The sequence below is a fragment of the Eutrigla gurnardus genome, assembly GCF_963514095.1.
Source record: "Eutrigla gurnardus genome assembly, chromosome: 11".
Lineage (NCBI taxonomy): Eukaryota > Metazoa > Chordata > Actinopteri > Perciformes > Triglidae > Eutrigla > Eutrigla gurnardus.
In genome coordinates, this window is record NC_139925.1 from 19,365,909 (window position 1) to 19,387,513 (window position 21,605).

The following is a 21,605-nucleotide window of genomic DNA, read 5'->3' on the forward strand; positions in this document are numbered from 1 at the left end:
AGTTGTCTGTTGAGGTAATTATTCACATAGCATGACGATTATCATGATTCACACTAGGTTACAAGACGGATGCAGAGGCCGGAGGAGGAAGAGGCTTGCATGGTGGGACATCCTGGTTGTCTGTCTGAATGTTCTCTCTCCAAAACGCATTAAAAACATATAGAGCTGGTTATGGTGCTTTACAGGTAAGAGGAATACAGCAGTAAGTTGTTTGTTTTGTGTTTTATAAAAATAAATTCCTCTATGCAACATATTATGCAGTCTTCCTGACCATTACTTCAGTAATATTAACCATGACACATTTTATAATAACTGTAAAGACTTGATGGTCAAATTAATCAGCAGTTGAAGTTCACAGTTATCTCAGGACACTTTACACATTGAGCAGGATGAGAACACTCTCATGATTTTCAGAGCCAATACATTTTCAAAATTCCAACATCACCCAGGAGGTAGCATTGTAGTGCGATAGTGGGGAGAAAAACGACTTTTAGGCAGAAATCTTAGTTAGTCCTGTCTTTGTTTCTAGTGTTTCTGAACTGTATTACAGAGATAGGCCTTTATTTGTGCATCCACCCTCACTCAGTGGATTGGACTAAATAACAGAAACATCTGTCATAGTAACGTCATAAATCTGCAGCAGTTTATTGAAGTATTCCTAAAATGTATTTCCTCCAGATTGATCATACACTACAAAACCTCATTAAAAACAGGTGGCATGGCAATAAAAATATATTCACATCCACAAACGTAGTGATATTTTCGCAACTCGCAAACTGTCTGTTGAGGCTGTCACATTTGTGGCCGACTCTGCAGGTTCATATGTGGCATCAAGTTCTTCTGAAGTCAAGGAAGAGCTGCCCTCCAAAGTATCCTCCTCCTCTACCAGGTCCAGGCAAGCTCTCTTTGACGGTCTCCTTATTGGAGTGGATGTCAAACAGGTCTGCTGGAACCATGGCTGTGTCAACACAGAAGTCCTTGCAGGACATAGTAGTTGTATGGAGGAATGACACCCATGATATAACATAATAGAAATACACATCTGCACGACTACTAGTAGTTGCTGTTATGCTGTTAAACCTGATCTAAAGTAGGCTACATGTCAGGCTACACACTTTTACTTGGGTAAGGAGCCTGTAGAGTCCTCCTAGAGAGGTGAGTGCCAACAGTATGCTGCTTTGGTGGGTCGGTGTGGCTGGCAGAGTCCCTGGTTGTGGGACACTGATGTGTGCTGCTGCTCTGTAAGCAGACGGTCAGAGTTTACAACTACATCTGAAATGTGGAACAAGTTACTATTTCACTACAACTGATGTTTTGACATGCCAGTAGTTCGTAAAATCCCTTCGTTAACAGTGCAAAAAGAAACGTTTGTTATTTTGATGTCGTCTTTGCATCGGCATTTATAAACAAACACTGATGAGCTGATCTTGCTGCCACTAGCGCTAGCCGCTAGCGCATTTAAGCTACAAAACGTTCACGAGCAAACTGATGTCTAGGTGTTATTTTACAGGTTTGAGGTGTTTCACATTGGAAAAGCCCCTCGCAGTACTACGTAACGTTAACGGTCCTCAATATTGTTATGGGAATTTTGGATGTTTGTAATTTATAATCAGAATCTTTAGGTGATATGAGCATGAGTGCCATATGACATGAGATAATTTCAGAGGACATGACATCTGTGTTCTGTACATCTTGCCTTTGTAAGATTGGACATGACCCATCTTTTGTCTATGGTATGATTCCTCCCCCTTAAAAGGGAGATTTCTGCTAGACTCTGAGTCTTTTGCATGAGAAGGGAGGCGCAAACTATTTTTGTCTGCAGATGAAAATACTTTGTCGAATAAACATCGGAGAAAAAGCTGATCCTGGTTGTTGATCTCTATTGGGCAGATAAACAATATCAATACAATGTAAGCTTTTAGTGCAACACGTCAACGCTAACTTTAGAAAGCAATTAGGCAGGTAAACGGAAACACAGCATATTGCATAATAGTTAGAAACTTACCGCTTCAGTGTCTGTGGTTGGCTCTCTGACTGTCGGTATTGATCCAAACTTTGGCCTCAGGTTAGAGGTATCCTGAGCTGTACCGACCCAAGTTGTCAAAGCTCCTGTCGGTGAAGTGCATAGCACACAGACAAACATTTACAGATGCATGTGGGCACATTTCCATCGTAGATGCTCCAAAGATGCAAGTAAATATCGGCAATTGTGTGGCTTGCTGCAGCCAAGGACTGCTAACTCGCTTTTGTTGATTTTGGCATTTTTGGTTTACTGGTTTGTATGTAAATCACACTGACAGCAAACAAGTATATGGGGATTATGTGGGCGGGACCACGCAGCTGGAGCGGGTTCTAATGAGCCAAGATAACCCATATAAAGCACAGGAAATTTCACTGCTGACGTTAATAAGTGCACATTCTGCAAACCATTCGTTTATTCAGAGCATTTCTTTCAAATGGAGAAAGAGAAAAAAAGAGATGCTGGTCTTTTCTGATACTGTGGGCAGGGCCGTAGCCAGGATTTCAAAATTAGTGAGGTCCGTCCCAGGAAAGCACCTCTTTTACCAGTTGTGGGCCAGAAGAATCCCACCGTCTCAGGACCCTCTCCCTGTCAATCTTGACCTTCCAGTGGACGTGCATAAGAGCCAGTCCAGTGAGTCTGTCATCTGACATACTGGCTCTGTTTTTCTTTTGAACAAATGAATCCAACGTACTCTGTTGAATTTTTTTTCTTTTTGACATTTTTCACTCTTCAGACAGTCACTGATTTGTTTTTTTTTCTTCTGTAGGGGGAAATCAAAAGAGGTTGATTAGACCTTATTGATTATATACATAGGCTTACATTATAAGCCTATGGCCTATGAGAGAGAGACTGTTCTCATCATGATAACTTATTATCTTATTGTTTACACACACACACACACATACACACACTTGCTACGCTATGAGACTCTGTTGCCATGGTTACCAACTCGCATCGAGATACCGCCAGGGCAGCCGGCAAAATGTTTTATCTCGGGAGTCGGACGTTTAGCGTTCCCGTGACCGTCCACAATATATTTTGCCGACCTTTTACCGTCGCTCTCTCGTCTACTTGAATGTCACCCGGTCTGACTGCTGTCTGCCGGACTCCATCCGAACGCTACTCATACGTTTGGCTACTTTGCCTACTGTGTCGACTAAGACCAAAAATAGTGGATCAATACTGCAAGTTTACACTGTTGGATCGCGTCGATCATTGGTTTAACGTGTTCTGCTTGTAGCATAATATTTAAAAGCTGTCACTCACCTGTCAACTCGCAGTGTTGTCTGTGGTCATCTCTTCTGTAAATTTCCCGCGACTTCCGCCGATAGATAACTTCCTGTGGTTTCAAAATAAAAGCTGTCCGGTGGCGGTGTGTTAATATGCTGTTCGGGGCCCACTTTTTTTTTTTCTCAGAAATGTTTTACCGAGGTCCGGACCTCGGTTACCTCATAGCTGGCTACGGCCCTGTGGGCACCTATTGACACCACAAGGACCAATTTTCAGTTTGAAAACCATGGAAAAGTTGATTTTATAATAGGGCCACTTTAATATGATTACTGCCAATTATAGCGCCCTGTAAATGCTACACCCTGACCCTTTAAACAAGTTCTGCCTGCTACTGATGACTTGTCACATTTCATTAGCTCAATCAGCCAGCTCACATAGAATGGATGATTGTATAATCTATGTATATCTAGAATAAACACAGTGTTGATATTTTGCACGGAGGCTTTGATCTCCCCACGAGGGAACATCATGTTCAACACAACAGGGAGGTGGGAGGGAAGAAAACAACTGTAGCGAAAACCACAGAGAATGTGAATGATGCTTATTTTTCATCCTATTTGCATTTTTAGAAATTGACAGATATATTCAATAAAGGTACATATCGGTTACAATGGTATCAAAGTGTTTACCTCCCAATTGTTACATTATTAATGCCCCAATATTTACATTACAAAAAACACCTGCTCTTGTACTATATTAAACAAAGGCTTTTTAAAGTTGGAATGAGATTTATAATGGGTATAAGGCCTTTTCATGGATCCCCACAAGAATACTTTTGTTTTAATCAGGCTGCTTCCCCGGATGCAAGCTAAATTTCCCAGTTGGGCCTCTGGTACGAATGGCTAAAAAAGCGTGCATTTAATCTTGACAAATAGTTATGACTCACTCTCCTTAACTCTCCGTAATTCCCTCCTGTCGTTGTCGAAGCATTCTTTGCAGCATTGTCTGGTTGTAGTGATTTATTGCCGTTCAGCATCATCAGCCTGGCTATCCTTGAGCTCTTGCTCTGCATCTCCGGTGAAACAAGAGAGAAAAAAAAGTAATAACCAAAAAGAAACTGTGAGATCTCATTGGCGCAATGATTCGTTTTTTGAGTCTAGCTGATATTTGTATGAAGACCGTTCATGCCTCAATAGAGTTCTGTATTCTGCTCGGCACATTAGGCTAATACAAAACTGTGTTCTACCTCACTCACGCCTTTTATTAGCAGTGGATAGATAGGAAAGACAGGAGAGAGAGGGGGGTGTGACATGCAGCAAAGGACCTCCGGCCAGGATTCCAGGATCAGCTGCGTATGCGTACGTGCGTACATGGCATGCGCTCTAACCACTCCGCCACTGCTTGAGTATAATTCTCTGGGTTTGGTTGCACCATCACAACTTCATGAAGGGGCTGGTAAACTTAACTAGCGATAGCAATGCTGAAGACCACACAGAGAATTAAAGTGAGGTCACGTTGTCTTTTCCACAGGAACCATAATTACCGAACAAATGAATCCCCAGTGTCTCATTGGGGTATTTGATTTCCTTATAGATTTTGAGTTTTTCTTTTTTTTGTTGTCCTCAGTTCCATGAATCACAATCCAGTGCCTCAAACAGATACAGCCCATGTCAGAGCTCTGTTTGTCCTTTTGTGCTGCTGGAATTATTTGTTCCAGCTCCAAAGGAAGGAGACAGGGAAGAATACGAGTTGCTGTCGGTTGATGAGTTGTGGAAAATCAGATGTTATGTACCATGAGGAGCACATACAGTAACTCTGGTAATAATGCAGGGCAAATGCAAGATACACCCAGAGTCACTGTAGCTCAGCAAGTTCCTACACAAAAAAAACTGTTGAGATTGATTCTCAGTGTAGCTGATTGTCACTTCACACAAGCATTTCATGCAAGCTTCATGTGCGCTCACTTCTGTAGCTGGGAACTCCACTAGAAGTTGTGCAGCAGGTTGGTCATGTGTAATAGGAGTGGATTTTTTGTGGTTTGTGGACTCCGGTTTTGAACCTTCGACAGAAGTGACCATATTGGACTGCTGATGAGCAACAGGTGGATCTGACAATTAGCAGAGCGGACCCAGAGTGATGTGGTGTGAAGCTGTTAGAAAAGTTAGCTTCCATAATTCAAGAAAAACTTTACAACTAAGTGTTAAAGAAATCTTTGTGGCTAATTGCACTGGTAGCAACGGTAGCGAGGCCGGGTAGTGACCTGTCAATCAAAAGATAGTCCTGCCCTATAGCATACCTACATTTACTAAATAAACATTGTGCTGGACTTCTTTTTGCAACTAGAGGAGTCACCCCCTGATGCCCAGCAGAGATAATGCATGTTTAGGCACATCTGCGTTTGCATCACTTGTCAGATAAAGACGCCTCATGTAAATGTGAATATTTCCCATACAAAAAGTGATGCAAATTTGCAAAAGTCACAAATAGGGCCGAGACTCGATTAAAAATATTATCTAATTAATTAGAGGCTTTGTAATTAATTAATCGAAATTAATCGCATTTTAATCGCATATACATTTGACCTGAGAACAGTGAGAAGTAATTTTTTTCACATGGATTTTTAGTATACCATTGAATAATGACTGAATACATAAGCTTAAGCAACAAAATATTGTTTATTTTTGTTCAAAAAAGCTAGCGTCCACGCTAGCTGCTATATGTTTTGCATTGAGGTGATACTTGAGGCTCGATGTGCTGCGGTGATATGCAAATTCCTTGTTGCATAGCTTGCACACAACCATGCTCTTATCGCTCTCCATCGGTTCGTTTTTTTATAACAAAATTTCCCATCCACGGGGCCAACCAAAGCGGTCTCATCAGCTTCTTCTTCGTTCATGTTCACTGTGGTTTGTTGTTGTCTGAAGTCATAAATGCTAGTTGGTGCTCCAGTATAATCGGTCCGCCTGAAACTCATCCAGTGAGAAACATTCCGCAGTGCAAAAATAAATGCGTTAATTTTTTTAATGCATACATTTTTTCTGTAATTAATTCATCTTAATTAACGCATTAAAGCCCCGGCCCTAGTCACAAAGCTTTGTAAACAAAAGGTTTGAATAGATGTAATTTGTCCCTGTAATAAACCTTGAATAAACAATAAGCAGTGTACTGTAGGTCTAGGGCTTTTATTGTGAACAGTATATGACAAGAAGGAAAGGATAGGGTAAGCGCTGCCTTTGTCTTGCCTTTTGAATATGTCTGTTCTGCACCAAATATTTTGTTGATGCCTTTATTTGTGATGCAAAAGCCCAGAAAAACAACCTTGTTATGACAAAAAATGTCAAACAGTTCACATCGCACGCACACAAAAACAAAACTGTGTACCACATGCTGTCAGAGCAGGGAAATTAAAACATTCAACCTACAGTGTTTTTCTGATTAATCAAAACCTAAAAGTTGATTGAGTTGAACAGTGCCGTGAACCTCAACCTCTTTATTATACAAATTTAAAACTAAGGGATTTCAAATGCAAACAGATTGTGCTGTAATAGCAGGGGCAAATACCAAGAGAGACAAATGTGTTTGTGTGTGTTCGACTGTGTCAAGTATAAAAACAGAACATGCTCCCTGTTTGATAACCCTCCTTCTCTCTGCTGTGCCTGCAGTTGTACTCGGCCTACATAATTAATTGCCCACAGTTCAAATGTTACAGTTAAATACTGTATTTCCTTGTAGCTTACTTGGATACAACATGTAGCCATGTTGCCAGGTTCATAGAGGTGAATCTCCTGAGCTCCCTATGGTAAACATGTATGAATTCAATTTTACTGTAAGGCGTTCAAGGAATCTGTCCAGAAATTCAAGAGTTTATCATATTTTATCACATTCAAAGGCTGGATAACATGCTGTAATAGGTTTCTCCAGTGTCAAAGACTTTATTTTAATCATGGCAAAAAGAAAAGCATAACTAGGATGAAAATCTGTGGAGAAAAATGATTCAAGTCTTGGAGCTTTTGTTGCCAGAGCTTTGGGAGGATTTTTTTTAAACAAACCTGAAGAAAGATCTTTAAAGTTAGAAATAAAAGTAAACCTAAGCGTGGGTAGTATTTAAATGAGACTGTCGTTTTAAGCCTTTTTTACTCACAAATCGTTGATATCATCGTTCAAACATGATAAAACATCTTTCTCTGTATAATTACCGAACAAATGAATCCCCATTAGGAAATATGAAATAATTTCTGATTAAAACAGACTTTGAAAACGAGAACGCATAACCTCGATACAGCTTCATTTCATCTATTTTATTTAGCAGCTAATAGACTGGAAACACGGGAGAGAGAGGGGGATGTGACATGCAGCAAAGGACCTCCGGCCGGGATTCGAAGCGGGGTCGGCTGCGCATATGTGTACATGGCATGCGCTCTAACCACTTGACCACCAGCACGCCCATTTGAGATGTTTTTTCAGTTTAATTTTGTACAGCTCAAATAGGCTCTTCCCATATATCCCAGCATGCCTTTAGGAAATGTCCATGAATTCACATGGATGTTATTTCTTTATCCAGCTATTATCCTCAGCCTCTGTAACTGAAGAGAACAATGCCAGTGGTTATTTGGGTGTCTCGTCTTCTTCTGTATATCAGACTCTTGAAAATGTTAAATAATTCCACAAGATGGAACAGTGCTGCAATGTAAAAAGCGCCTTACCTTATCTATACTTGATGTGTATTGATGTCATGTTAGAAGAATGGAAAGACCAGTTTTTGTTCTACTAATGCTGCTACAAGAGGGATCTAGTACATTTACTTTTTAATCAGCCTTTACATCTTTACATACTGAGGGCGTGATGAGTAAATTACACAAAATTGCAATATACTTGGTCGAGAATATTTTGCAACAAAACCATTCATAACTGTAAGGATGCGACAGTTGAGAGATTCAGACCAACTAGCGGGATCCCATTGACCCGGAACATTATCTGGCAGTCTGTCTATAAGCGATGTTTCAAAATGATGTATAAAGGCCTTTTTATGTTTGACTGGTTATTTATTGGCCACAATATCTTGCTGACTAGAATGACCTGTCTATGCAGTTGATATGGAGTATAATATAAATATTTTCAGTCAAAGACTGAATGCATGAATATGGACACATGAAACATTCACAGGAACACACAAGGTCATTGATCTTGGCTTATTAGAGTTGTAGACATTTTTTTCAGAGTTGAGAAGTTAAACCCAACATCCCAATTTGTCAGATGCCCCTGTGTCAACGCCGCCTTGCTGACCATTGAGCATCTGTATGGGATGGATTGTGCTTTCAACTAACCCCGTCTGAGTACTTTTTACACTTGTTCAGAGCAACTGATGTATTATAAAGAACATGAATGGGTGGGGATTCACAGGGGAAGTCGAACAGTTCAAACAAACACAGGACTTTCACCCAGGAGACTGTTGTTTGTGTCCCGTGTGAAACATGGAGGTTTTACAGTTTTTTTTCATGTAATCTATGTTTTGTACTTCACTAACGGCAGTTACGTAACAACAGTAGTTGTTTTATGTCACAAACATACTTATTTGGACATGAGACATAAAGGGAAGCAGCTAAAAGTCAAACTCGAGTCCACATGCTGCACATGCATGCATGTTGATCCTTCAATTACTTTGTTTTTATGGTCATTTCACCACATTACATAATATCGTGGGGCACAGTCTTTAATTCTACAGTTAACAAATGTAAAACCTCAACCCTCTTTGACAACTCCACTAAAGCAGTTTCCAGATATGCAACTGTAATCACTCCAGCTTATGAGACGGGTTTTAATATCAAGTAATTACTGACTATCTGTCTGCTGGGGCACAAAGACAGCTTCATATTGAAGCTACAGCACTTCAAAACCTGTTTACTGGTCAGTCATGATAGGATGTCTAATTATCACGTCTATTTGCCCCATGGAGAAGACATGTCTCAGCACGGAAAATCAATGATAACGGCTTATGAGCCGCAAGGCCAGAAAACGGTGCTTAAACAGCACTGATTTGAGAAATCAGAACTTGTTTTCTTATCATGGGGATTACCAAAAAGCATTTTCATCAAGCGCTCTATAGCTCTACGGGGAACGGTGGAAAGTCAGATAAAATTACCCGAGTGATGTCAGTCCTGTATTATGAGATGCTGTGGGGAGATTAGGCTGTAAATGTGAACAGAAATACCCAACAGAAAGTCCCTCTTGGGGTGAGTTTTACTTCTCTACTTGGACACTTTGATGATATCTGCAGCAGGTTTTGTAGGTTCCCAATATGAAACAGCCCAGTCAGCCCGTTCTCCTAAAAATAATGTTCCCACACAACGTGACTGTTACATTGTGAATTAAGTTTTGAGGGAAAGTTTCCTTGACTGCATTTTATTTGTTTTCTATCAGTCATTTTCAGCCAAACCATGATGTTTGATGTTTTTTTATTATGCATGACAATGTACATTTGTTGAGTGTTATGTTTCAAACGGCAATGTTTCCCTATAAATGTAATTGTGAATGCAGTTTAGTTATATGGGAATGTAAGAAGAAAAAAAGAAAACTACTTACTAACTAACATTTGAATCAGGTTTAAGAAAACTTCCACAGCTTTGGTGCATTGACCCTCTTCTGGACAATCATGTTAGGAACGACATTCCCGTCTGGAATATAAAAACAGATTCACATTGTTTATCTGCCTAATGGAGATGCAAAGGAATAGGCAGAGGACGGCATATATTGAATCTGAAATGCATCAGAGAGAAAAATGTGTAAATACGGCTCCTGACAACAAATTATTGAATTTGCCAATCCTGAACTATGTTATATGAGCAAAGACGTGCGAGACAGTCATTTCTCCAAGTGCTGTTAAGTCTTCAGCAGTATGCTGCTATGAAAGTAATTTAATGTAATTTGGAGAACTATTTGTTCTTTTTCTCCCCTGCTACAAAGAACTAAAGTGAGTGTGTGTGTGTGTGTGTGTGTGTGTGTGTGTGTGTGTGTGTGTGTGTGTGTGTGTGTGTGTGTGTGTGTGTGTGTGTCTGTGTGTGTGTGTCTGTGTGTGTTGCTGTTATGGTTTTATATGCATATGCTGATGACTTATTAGCATTTTGTGGTGTGCTTTGAAAGAAAAACACATGCATGACTTTGCAGACAGCATGACAGAGATATTAATACATGGATATGGTTAAACAAGCGTGTCTGTTTGCCTTCTAATGTCTGTGTATCCAAGAGGCGCTGAAACGGGGAGTTAGTGTTTGTACACACAAGATACTGTCACTAGATTATAACACATAATTAAGCAAACAATGTCACCGCTTGAGGTGAAGAGAGTGAAGTGAGTCAGAGAGAACTTATAGAATAGAGAGAATATTTCTTCACAGCAAAGAAGAAGAAAGAAAGAAAGAGGTGGGCTGGATACAAAGGGGGAAAAGAGAGGAAAGGAAGCTAGAAGGATATTAGCGATGGTGTTTGTTGTTAGTTGAGGCTATTTATCTGCGAGTAAACCCAAATGTAATCAGCGCTTCCCCTCCCCTTCCCCTTGTCTGCGTTATCAGTGTTTGATGCAATTAATTCTACTGCAGGGCCAGCTCGCCAACATGAGATAATCTTGTGAGCGAACACCGAGGGAAATATGCCCTGACCCTGAAAGACAGGCCGAGAGAGCGACAGAGATGGAACAATCAGAAGTGAAAAAAAAGGAGGGGAGGGGTTTAAATAAGTGGATGAATCATAAGAAACTGATTTCAAGATTTTACATTTCATCCATGAGCAACAGACCTCTGTAAACATTATGGGCATGCAGCCTGGATGGGCTAGAGCTGTTTGTATCGTTGCAATGTCACTCTTCGTTTCAGATGCATTCTTATTATAGCCTACTGTAGATTCATGTCACTTCATTTAACACTTAACTGCTACTTTAATTCTTCACCTAAAAATGTGTATTTAAAGCAACAATTATTGATTTGTGACCACAGGGAAGCAGTGCAACTCCACAGCATGACACACAGCACTATATACTGTATATGGTGACATATTGTGCTCCTTTGAAGTGCCACTGTGCAGCATTTTGGGGGGGAACAGCTCAGATTGAGCCCTTCATACTCACTAAAGTCTATGGTAGCTTAACTAGCCCATTAAACATTCTCAAAATGCTTTCAAGGTTGCCAACACATATTTTCTCTGACACAACAATGGATATTTCCCTGGAAAAGGCTGAAAATACACATTATTGAAAGTCATTAATATTGTCTTTTGATAGCAAATTGATAACATAGCGTGAGGCCAACAACAATGCCCACACTATGATCTATTTCCAACTTCTATGAAATTAGTAAAGCCTGCATATGTGACATTTCAACCCACACACCAGTCAGATCCTCATCAGTATTCCCGAACATGAGCAATGCTTCCCTAAAGCTAGACATCAGAAAACCAAGACTCTAATCTATGATGTTTGCCTGAACTTTCACGTCGCTGTGAGCTCAATATTAAAGTGGTGCTATCGCATCTGAGTGAGAACGCACACAACAGTCTGTAGGAAATGATTCAGGGTTTATCCATATTGAAGGTTCATGGATATAGGATATATGGTCCGAATGCAGAGAATGGGGGTTGATAAGAAGTTTTCTACCCACAGTTACAATGAATGTCTATTTTACCCACCAAAACCAAGCTGAAGAACTGCAGCTGAGTTGTCGCGCTCTGCTTATGTCCTCCCTTTATTAACTTTCTGCATATATTTTAGTCAGATAATATGTTTGTACTTTGTGCTACTTTGGGTAGAACAATGCTTTTTCATCTCATAAGTGAAGAATGCAGATATCCAGAATAATTAAACAAATACATTAAAAAATGAATGTCAATAATTTTGTTATTTGTGAAATAATAAAACAAATAGTCAAGAGTTTTGATTTGTGAAAACAAAAAACACAAAAAGTCTCATCCTCATGAGAGGCATGGTTTTATATTGGGTGTTTCTCAAAGTTAAGGATGCATCGTTGGCCCTTCAGCGCCGAGGCTAAACTCCTTCCTTGCATTTGGTATACAATGGTCTAGTGAGTGTGCTGGTGTGCAGAAGAAATGCACATGTTTGCTATAGACTATATACATTTGTAAATTACAGTTTACATTAGGACAAACATATTTTATATCCCCTTCAAACATTAAACACAAATTAAAAACATGCAGACTACTAAAAATAAATAAAATTAACAGGGATTATTATGAATTATAATCAAAGAACAAGCAATTAATAAGATGCTCAAAGCCACCAGACTATATTGAAAAACACAGCAATTTTAACCTCACCGATTGTACAACACACTTCATACAAACAGAGATAAAATGAAACCCAATTCACAAAACCAATTCTGATTTGCTTGAACTAAACCCTCAGATGTGAAGAGAAACAGCTGTTATGCTACCAGACGCAAAGCAAAGCAATTTTATTTTGTTGATTGTAAAACACACTTCAGTCAAACTTGACAGCAACAAAATAAAACTCCTCTTAACTGTCTTGGTTAGCCTATTCTTCCCACTTATTAGTATTCCCGAACATGAGCAACACTTCCCTAAAGCTAGACATCAGAGAACCAAGACTCTAATCTATGATGTTTGCTTGAACTTTCATGTCGCTGTGAGCTCAATATTAAAACGATGTTTTTCAGAAATGATTCAGAGTTTATCCTTATAGCAGTTTCATGGATATAGGATATATGGAATTGCAACGGATGGGGGTTGACAAGAAGTTTTCCAGCCACAGTTACAATTCATGTCTTTTTTACCCACCAAATCTAAGCTGAAGAACTGCAGCAGTCATCAACTCTGGTTTGGTCAAAATCTAGCATCACTGATTTAGATGTGAAAATACATGTCTCTACCCCACTGCCCCTCTCTACCGTGGCTGGCTACTAATAACTTGCTGAACTGAAGTCTGTTGCTATGTGGCGAAAGTCATAACAAACCTTTCATACATCATATGAAATTTGCGATTTATCATCTCATACACCTGTTTCTAAATCAAGTAACAGGAAATGCATCATGTGCATCAGATTGCTGAGTGTTTTAAGAGTGTGAAGTACAGACAAATGCAGCCTTCAAAATCCCCTTCACAATGGATTCAGGTTTGTAGGATCCTCGTCACTGGAAAATACCTTCATCAGGATTCAATGACACAGCATCCATGGAATTAAGCCTTTAAAGGATCCTTCTTGAATAAAAGGGCAGTTAACCTAGCTAGTAAGTTAGCAGCGAGCTTGACAGCTGCAGGAGTTTGTGAACTTCCAAATGACAAGGAAACACAATCTGTCTTTGATATGTAACCAGCATGATGCTTTTACCATTTGCATCCTCATTAACACAGCAGAGACAGGAGAAGCCAGTTCAAATTACAGCCACCTAGACATAAAACCACAGCTACACAATTAGCTGTACGGGAAACGTTTGTAGTGTTGCAGTAATTTAGTCAATTGGCAAGATGGGAACATTGTTCTCTTTACTCATTAAGATCATATTTTGTTATGCCGTTTTAAATGTAATGTGTGTGTGTGTGTGTGTGTGTATGTATAACTATATTAACATATGTGGGCGATGCTCAGGAGCCTGCTCTTTGGAGTTTTGTGGATGTGTCCGTCAGTTTAAGTACAATCTTTTATGTGTATGTTTGTAATCCCTACGCATGCTTTGGTTTGTTTATCACCACTGTTGTGCGTGTTTCCTCTCCTTTATTTGCCATGTGTGCATTAGAGCCGCCCGTGAGAGCCTCCTCTGCTAACCTTTTCAGAGCTACATTGTCTCGGTGGATTTCTAATTGTCCCTTGTCTTTATAAAGCACTTGACCTTTCCTGCTCAGCCTTAATGATTTGCTGTTACTGCAATGGCCCACTCATTTAGGAACATCAGCGGCAGAGGCTGGATGACGAGAGGAGAAAGAGTAAGATGCCAACTTGCCGCTGCTCAAACCGGCAGTTAATTTAGTCGGAGATGTAGGAGGGAGGGATCAAACTGGTGGCACTATGAGCAAATATGTTTACAAAACTGAAGAGAGGTGATGAACAGGGATATGATTATGTATCTTGTAGGATGTCTAAGCTTTTGGGAATGGATAATCCACCCACTCATGGTTTCTTGACAGAGACCATCAGAGACCCAGGGAACTTGTTTCCTGTGGTTTTACTCAACTTTCAGTAAGTCAACTATGTGCTTGAGGGAACGGTGGATTCGGACATTAAAATGCCTCTTCTCTGCGTGAACCCCGATTGTTCATTTTCGTGCAATAATGTGAAAGTGTCCAGGCCAATCAACACTGTACATTTGTATGGTCCCATCAGATGTGTCCTCACATAGTTCACATGACGTTATTGTTGCAATCTTACTGAACAGCCCTCCTCAGCTCACTCCTCCCTTTCCAAACGTGTCTGAGAATTAAAGTGGACCAGTGCATAATGTAAAAAACCATGAAAGGCTCCCTCTGGAGCCAGTGTTTGGTTAGTCCATCATGGGCTGCTGTGGAAACTAGACTCTCTGAAGAGGACCCCCTCTGTGTGTAGATATAAATGGCTCATTCTAAGCTCAATTTATTATATTATATCAGATAGTGTATTCCATTTCTGCCAATAAATTATCTAAATGAGAAACGTAGTTCCTTAAAGTATGATTCATTTTAGTAATTTTTCTGTTTCTGACCACACAACACATGAGCTCTGTTACTCTACAATGATACAAATCTGATTCTGAAATATTATTCACATATATTAATTCACAATAATTAATATTATTGATTTATTGCATGAATCAATTACTATGAATTCAATCAGTAGTAAATAAAAGGTAATGTTGCACATTGTTGACATTTTGATTGACAGCTGGCAGAAGAGTGAGACTTTACTGGATGGGTGTTTTTAGAGGCTTTCCTTTTCACACCAATCTAACACTTTGGATCTTCTCGGACATGAACAGGCTAAGACTAAAAGTCTGTTTGTTTTGATGGATCTTTGGTTAAATGCCTGAAATAAGGTATATGGTTAACAAATGCTTAAGCTATTCTAACATTTTGTTCTGTGACATAAAATATGTCAGTAAATATCCCATTCAGGAATGTTGAAGCTTTTATGTGTTGTAAATACTGATCACTGATTAAAGTCATGCTTCTTTCATCATAATGTGGTGTTAGTTTGAGAAGACTTTTGTGCTGAACAACGTGTAAGAATCATAAATTTGTGTTTGCCAAAGTGCTTTATTTTCTGAAATAATCCAACATCCAATGGATAAATCCATTCAAATCCATCCAAAACCCAATGAAGGGACCCAGTATGATCTCAATTTCTGGGCTAGCAAACATAAAAACTGTAACACTATATAAAAAAAACACAAGTGATGGAGGGCAGCACCTTCACAACCCCTCATGAAAGATACAAAGTAACACACTCAATCCTGTAACAATAAGATTAGACGGCTGTCTGATGGTCCTGTCGGTTTATGACAGCACAGCATGACACTATCTTTTTTCACCATTTCTGGGATAGTCCATCATTCTTTTAAAAACAGAAATTGCCTTCTTTGTGAATGCTACACTTATTGGTGCATAAAGGTTTTCAATGTCTTATGTCAGCTGATCTGTATCACTATGATACAAGATGATACAGTATAGAAGCAGCCCAATATCAGAGGAACAATTTACCACATGTTACGGGCCACACATATATAATATTCAGTGTCAATGCAGGTAATTCATGTTTCCTATTGTAACACCTTTGTCTAACTTTAACCAAATGTTGAGTTAATGTAAACCGTACACTCATTTTCAACCATAATCCAATCACTGTAGTTTTTGAAATAACATGTGATATATTGTTTTTTGTGTACAAGTACACAAATTGTCAATTTTTTCATGTTGCTCAGCACGAAGGTGATGCCAATGGAAAGTCGGTTGCAACACACAAATTAAATGCAACCATATGCAATGGCCAGACCTAGAAAGAAAATGGAAATTTGTGTCCATGTACAGGAATCTGTAGATTTTCAATTTTGTGACTATTTTATGGACTTCTGTGAGACGGTGTCGCATGATCTGTCCATTTTTCAGCATTTCAACAAACACTTGTGTTTCTCATGGTGAGGACAGCATAAGAATGCGTGATCTGAAATTGTTAACATTTTGTGTAATGTGTAAATTTAACTTGGTTGTGTTGGTATGGTTCAAGCCCTAATTTTTGAAAGGGAAAGCGGAAGACAGACGGAAACATTAATGATCCATATTATGTGGCTGCTCATGGGTGTTAATCACAACTACTGGCACTGGCATATTTACTATTCAGCTTCTTAAAAAAGCTACAGACATTTACCCATTTAATCATGAACTGAATATGAATCAGGAATGGTTGTTTGGATCCAAAGGACGTTGTCGTACCTTGAGTGGATGCTTTTTGTTTCAACCACGTTCGGTATATTGAACCTTGAACCCTGCTTCTGCGTTCATTGCAGGGCTTCTGCTCAGGTGGTGTCATATCAAACCGCCCCTCACTGTAAGATATTTCAATATTTACACCGAAATTTTCTCTTCACATATAATAACATGCAAGAACAAGTTAATAATATAGTGTCTTTTTATGCCAAATTTCAAAGGGGACACAAAAGGGGAAAGAAGAATCCTACTCTGCATATTCAATCAAGGCTCGCAGGTATTGGTATGCTGATTGAAATTCAGACTTTGACATAAGAAACAGACATTTGCGACCTCGTGAAGTATCCAAGCATCTGATGAATATGAAATGAGCAATAATTTGTAGAATATGATGGATGCTTTGATTCAAAGTGCCCTCAAACATAAGTGGAAGGTGCCCCTCCAATATGCTTATGGAAACAGCAGCCCTGACCCTCAACCCCTGATATTACATTGAATCTGTGTCTAATAGTTTATTATGGGAAATAGGAGCAAGGTTGGGGGATGTATTCATTATATTTGTGTGTTAAGGCTACAGTGATGGAGATGATTTACCGAACATTGGGTTTGACGGACTTGCACTTAAAGCACTTTAAAGCAATGTCCCATACCTGCTGTTAACATCTGCATTAGCATAGCACCATTAATCGTCATATATTTGATTTTTCATTAGATTTAACATTTATGGGATTAGATCATGTAATGAATGGTTGCATTCTTTAAAAAAACTGACAACTACAGTGAGCACATTGGTGGTTGGTTCACACGACAGCATTGAGCAGTAGGCTAACTTAACCATAAGTAGCTGTGAGCGACGACACCGCAGGACACACCGAACTTCACCCCGGTGATGAACAACCCCCTCTCGGATAGCTCCTATCATCGCACAAAGGAGTTTGGCCTATGCAAAGGACTCCCTTTGTTACGTAACAACAGGAGCCGAATTTGAACAGCCTGTAGGAGCACCGTTTTACCAGTGGGTAAAACTAATTGTATACACCCAAAAATGACAGCAACAACTTATAATACATCTTCTAAGCCCTCATCAGATTCAGAAACAGATTTATTACCAAGAAGGATTTTACGCCAATGAGGAATTTGTCTTGGTGAATAAGGTGCATACATAGTACATACACATACAACAATAAACCAATACATACTCATACACTTTTAAATAATTAGTTAACACATTTGTATTTTATGATTTATAATGAGAACAACCTGACACATAGGGCTGAGCGGCATCTCAAATTAATATTCAGTTTCTCAGTATTCAGATGGCGTCCACCACTTTTATATAGCATAAGTTGCTGACCTGCTGTCTCCCTCTAAACCCCCCCCCCAAAAAAAAAGACAAAAACAGACCTATGTGGGTCTGTAAGGGTTAAAAACAAAAACAAGTTTTTTTTTTATTATTTTGTGGTTGGTGCTGAAATAAATCTAATATTTTTTTTCTAGAAAATACACTAGCAAGTTTGTAGACAATAGTTCATATGGTAAAGCTTCTGCTAAATGCCCTGAATGTAAAAGTAAATGTAAAGCTATAATTATATGTCTCCATTAAAATAGGTTATGAACTATGGTGGATGGTTTGAGGTATGGGCTGAAAGATTAGTCCCAATCTGGCGCTGTTCCAAAGTATCGACTCAAAGTGCAATTATTACTACATCCTGGCTTTTTCATGTAAAATGGACTTATCGATTTAATCAAGTGAAAATAAAAGAATATGGAGTGGAGACCCATTTAAGCAGGACCTTCCATTTATAAGATACATTTGTATGATCTGTTATGGAGTCCTCAATGTATCAGTCGAAAAAACCCAAGTTTTTGTTAATTAGTCTCCCTTTACCCTTTTCCACAGAACCATGTACAATAAAGCTTAAGGTACAACGTGATGAGCAGTAACATCACTGTATCACTGTTTTCTAGTTTTAATTCAAAAGAGAGAAGGGTCCCAACAACGTGCTGAGAATACACACATTTTACTGTGAACAGAACTTTAAGTAATTAACAGATAGAGCACTGTGTTCAGAAACTGATCTAATGCTGAGACACTGCCTTTTAACAACAACACAGAAATTACTTTGGATTAATAATGTGACAACATTAAAGTTGTTGCAGCCAACAACTTTAAGTTCTTGGCATTGATCCTCAGCTCTTTTTTTTTCTTCTTAATACAGTCATTTGAAATACCTGTGGAACTCTTTTGGCAATACACCATAAGTTATTATACACACTTTTCTCAACAAATAAATGACAAACTCAGCGGTGGGAGCTTGTGTAAGCAAAGAGTAAATGAATATGCAACTTGCTCATGCAGTCTGTGGAGTTTTTCTCTTCAACCACAAAATAAGCTAATGTTCCGTCTAAACTCAAGCACTTGTCCAGTCAACATTCTGTCAAGTGGCCACTTAGATTGTGCGTTCAGAAGTGGCCACTCCACTGCTTTTTTTATTTTGGCTGAAATTGGAAGTTAACACCGTGAACACAAGACCACACACTCCTTTCACTAAATAGGAGTTTCTGAACATGACAGCATGTGGCGTTGCTAGGATACAGTGTTGAGAGGCACAGACCAGCTGCTATTGATACCTGATGCAGGTTCTAGCAGAAAACATCAGACAGACTCACTTGAGATTATTGATTCCTACCAGTTTGGAGACTCACAATCGTGCTGAGCTGCACCTTAAATCATCAAGTGGGTGGGAGGAAATTAACGACTGAAAGTTGTTGCCACAGAGTCTTGCATCACTTTCTCTTAATTATCTGTATTGGTACTTTGAAATTTTGTTGTGTAAAATTGAATGCAAGGTTTCTTTAACCTCTTTTCAATCCACCTGCCCACTGGGTTGGGTTAGGGGTGACTCTATCTATCGCCCTTTTTGTTTCTTTGTAAGTAAAATATCATTATTTATTATTGTTGTTATGGTGCATTGTACATATCATGTTAATCCCTGTCATCATGCATTTCTACGTACATATAGGAATCTTTCAATTTAACAGTGTTCTTTTAAAATACCTTTTCTGTTTTTAGCAACACAATACCTCATATGCACACTTCACTTTAAAATCATTTATTCACCCCATGTTACCTTGAATTCTTGGTGAAAACGTACTTCTAGCATGCTTCTGCCACATGAGACTGTCTATGTTGTGTTATGTTTTGTGCAAGTGTTTTGATCGCATATTTATCAAGCATATCTGTAAGTCATGTTTCCCTGTTCTGTAGTGTTGAATCAAGTCAAGTTCATTTATTCGTCTCCTTTGCGATACATTTGTTTTAGAGACAGGGTAGTGCTGCATAGACAAACATCAATATTCAAAAATAAGTAAGTGTTCAGTCTCTGTCAGGTCAAACACCACTCGGATATCCACGCTGTTCACGTGGCTTGTTACCTTGACTACAGTCAGTTTGAGACCTCCTGCCAACAGCACACCTTTTCAGCTGTTGATCTTAATTCATGCAAAAGCCACAGTGTGGATTAAAGTGGAGGCAAGTAGTAGCTGTGGAGGCAACCATAACACAAGGCATGTTCATTTTCATTCCTGCCACCTAGAAAGAGGAACAATTTGTGTAATTTTAAGTGAAATAGGTCAGGTAGGTATTTGACGTTAACAGCATGACTAATCCATCCATCCATCCATTTTCTACCGCTTATCCTGTATTTAGGGTCACGGGGGGGCTGGAGCCGATCCCAGCTGTCATTGGGCGAAGGCAGGGTACACCCTGGACAGGACGCCAGTCTATCGCAGGGCCAACATGTAGAGACAGACAACCATTCACGCTCACATTCACACCTATGGGCAATTTAGAGTGTGGGAGGAAGCCGGAGAACCCTGTTACATTTAAAACCATACCATAATAATGTGGACTGTTCTGAATGCAAATCAAGGATCTGCAACAATGCCAAGTAAAAGTAGTCTTCAATACTCTGACTATGTGAGGACAACACAACATTTAATTCAATTATCTGAGTTGTATTTAGCAACAAGCATAGTAGTAATAGTTTTAAAAGTAATAGTAGTAGTAGAACAGTAGGAGTACAAACCCCATGAAAATGTTAGAGGGGACATAAAGGGCCGGAATAGAATATTTGTTCCATTCCTTTGCCCATCCAGTCTGAGAGAATGTGGGAAATTATGTAAATGTCAGCATTTTTACACTTCTGGTTCCTCTGTCTTAAATTCAATTAGTTTTTTTATAGGTTTTTGTTTAGATGACTGAAATAAGGTCCGTGGTTGAAAAAATTTGAATTATGTTCTATAATACATAACTAAATATAGCACTCCTCAATTCTGCAGAAAGGTGGTTGCTAACAAGCGTCTAAACTAATACGCCTTTAGCTTTGTGGCGGTGTCATGAAGTCATGTGATGATGGTGTAGATTGTTCATAGCCTAGCGTTAGCTGTTTACTTTGGCGATTGCATTTACGCTTCAAAAACCATGTGGTGTTCATTTGTGAAGACAGTCTTGTGGGACCAAATGTATAAGCAACATAAACTTTGCCACAGAGCTTTTTTCGCCAATAATCCAATGGAAAAATTCCTGTTGGCCTTTTTGGTCGAGGGATTCAGTGAGCATGATGCTATCCTCTGGGCTGGCCTACAAAAATATGTCATAGCGGCAGAAGTTATCTTGTTAGAATTGGGGAATGTGTGGGTGAGAGATGTGCCACAACGAAAGGAATACACTTTGGATGGTCGGTAAATTATAACAGTGAGTCACAATGGAAGAATTGGATGGTGTATGAGTTGTTGCGGCACCAGCTTTCTGCACTTAAATGTCAGACCACAAGCTCCAAAAGGAATTCTGGAAACATTGGTGGCTTCACTCCCACTTTGTTCATCCGACTTTCTCTGATTTGTTTTTTTTAATCAGTAGTCGATGTTTATAAAAAATGT

General features: G+C 39.2%; 1 long non-coding RNA gene across 1 annotated transcript in view; it reads right to left on the bottom strand.

The window, feature by feature from the left end:
* Positions 1-587: 587 nt before the first annotated feature.
* The window catches only part of LOC311020840, a 324,545-nt gene continuing 303,527 nt past the window's right edge, over positions 588-21,605 (bottom strand). Inside the window, exon 4 of the long non-coding RNA XR_014597944.1 lies at positions 588-874. This is a non-coding gene — a long non-coding RNA (uncharacterized lncRNA). The remainder of the gene's footprint in view (positions 875-21,605) is intronic.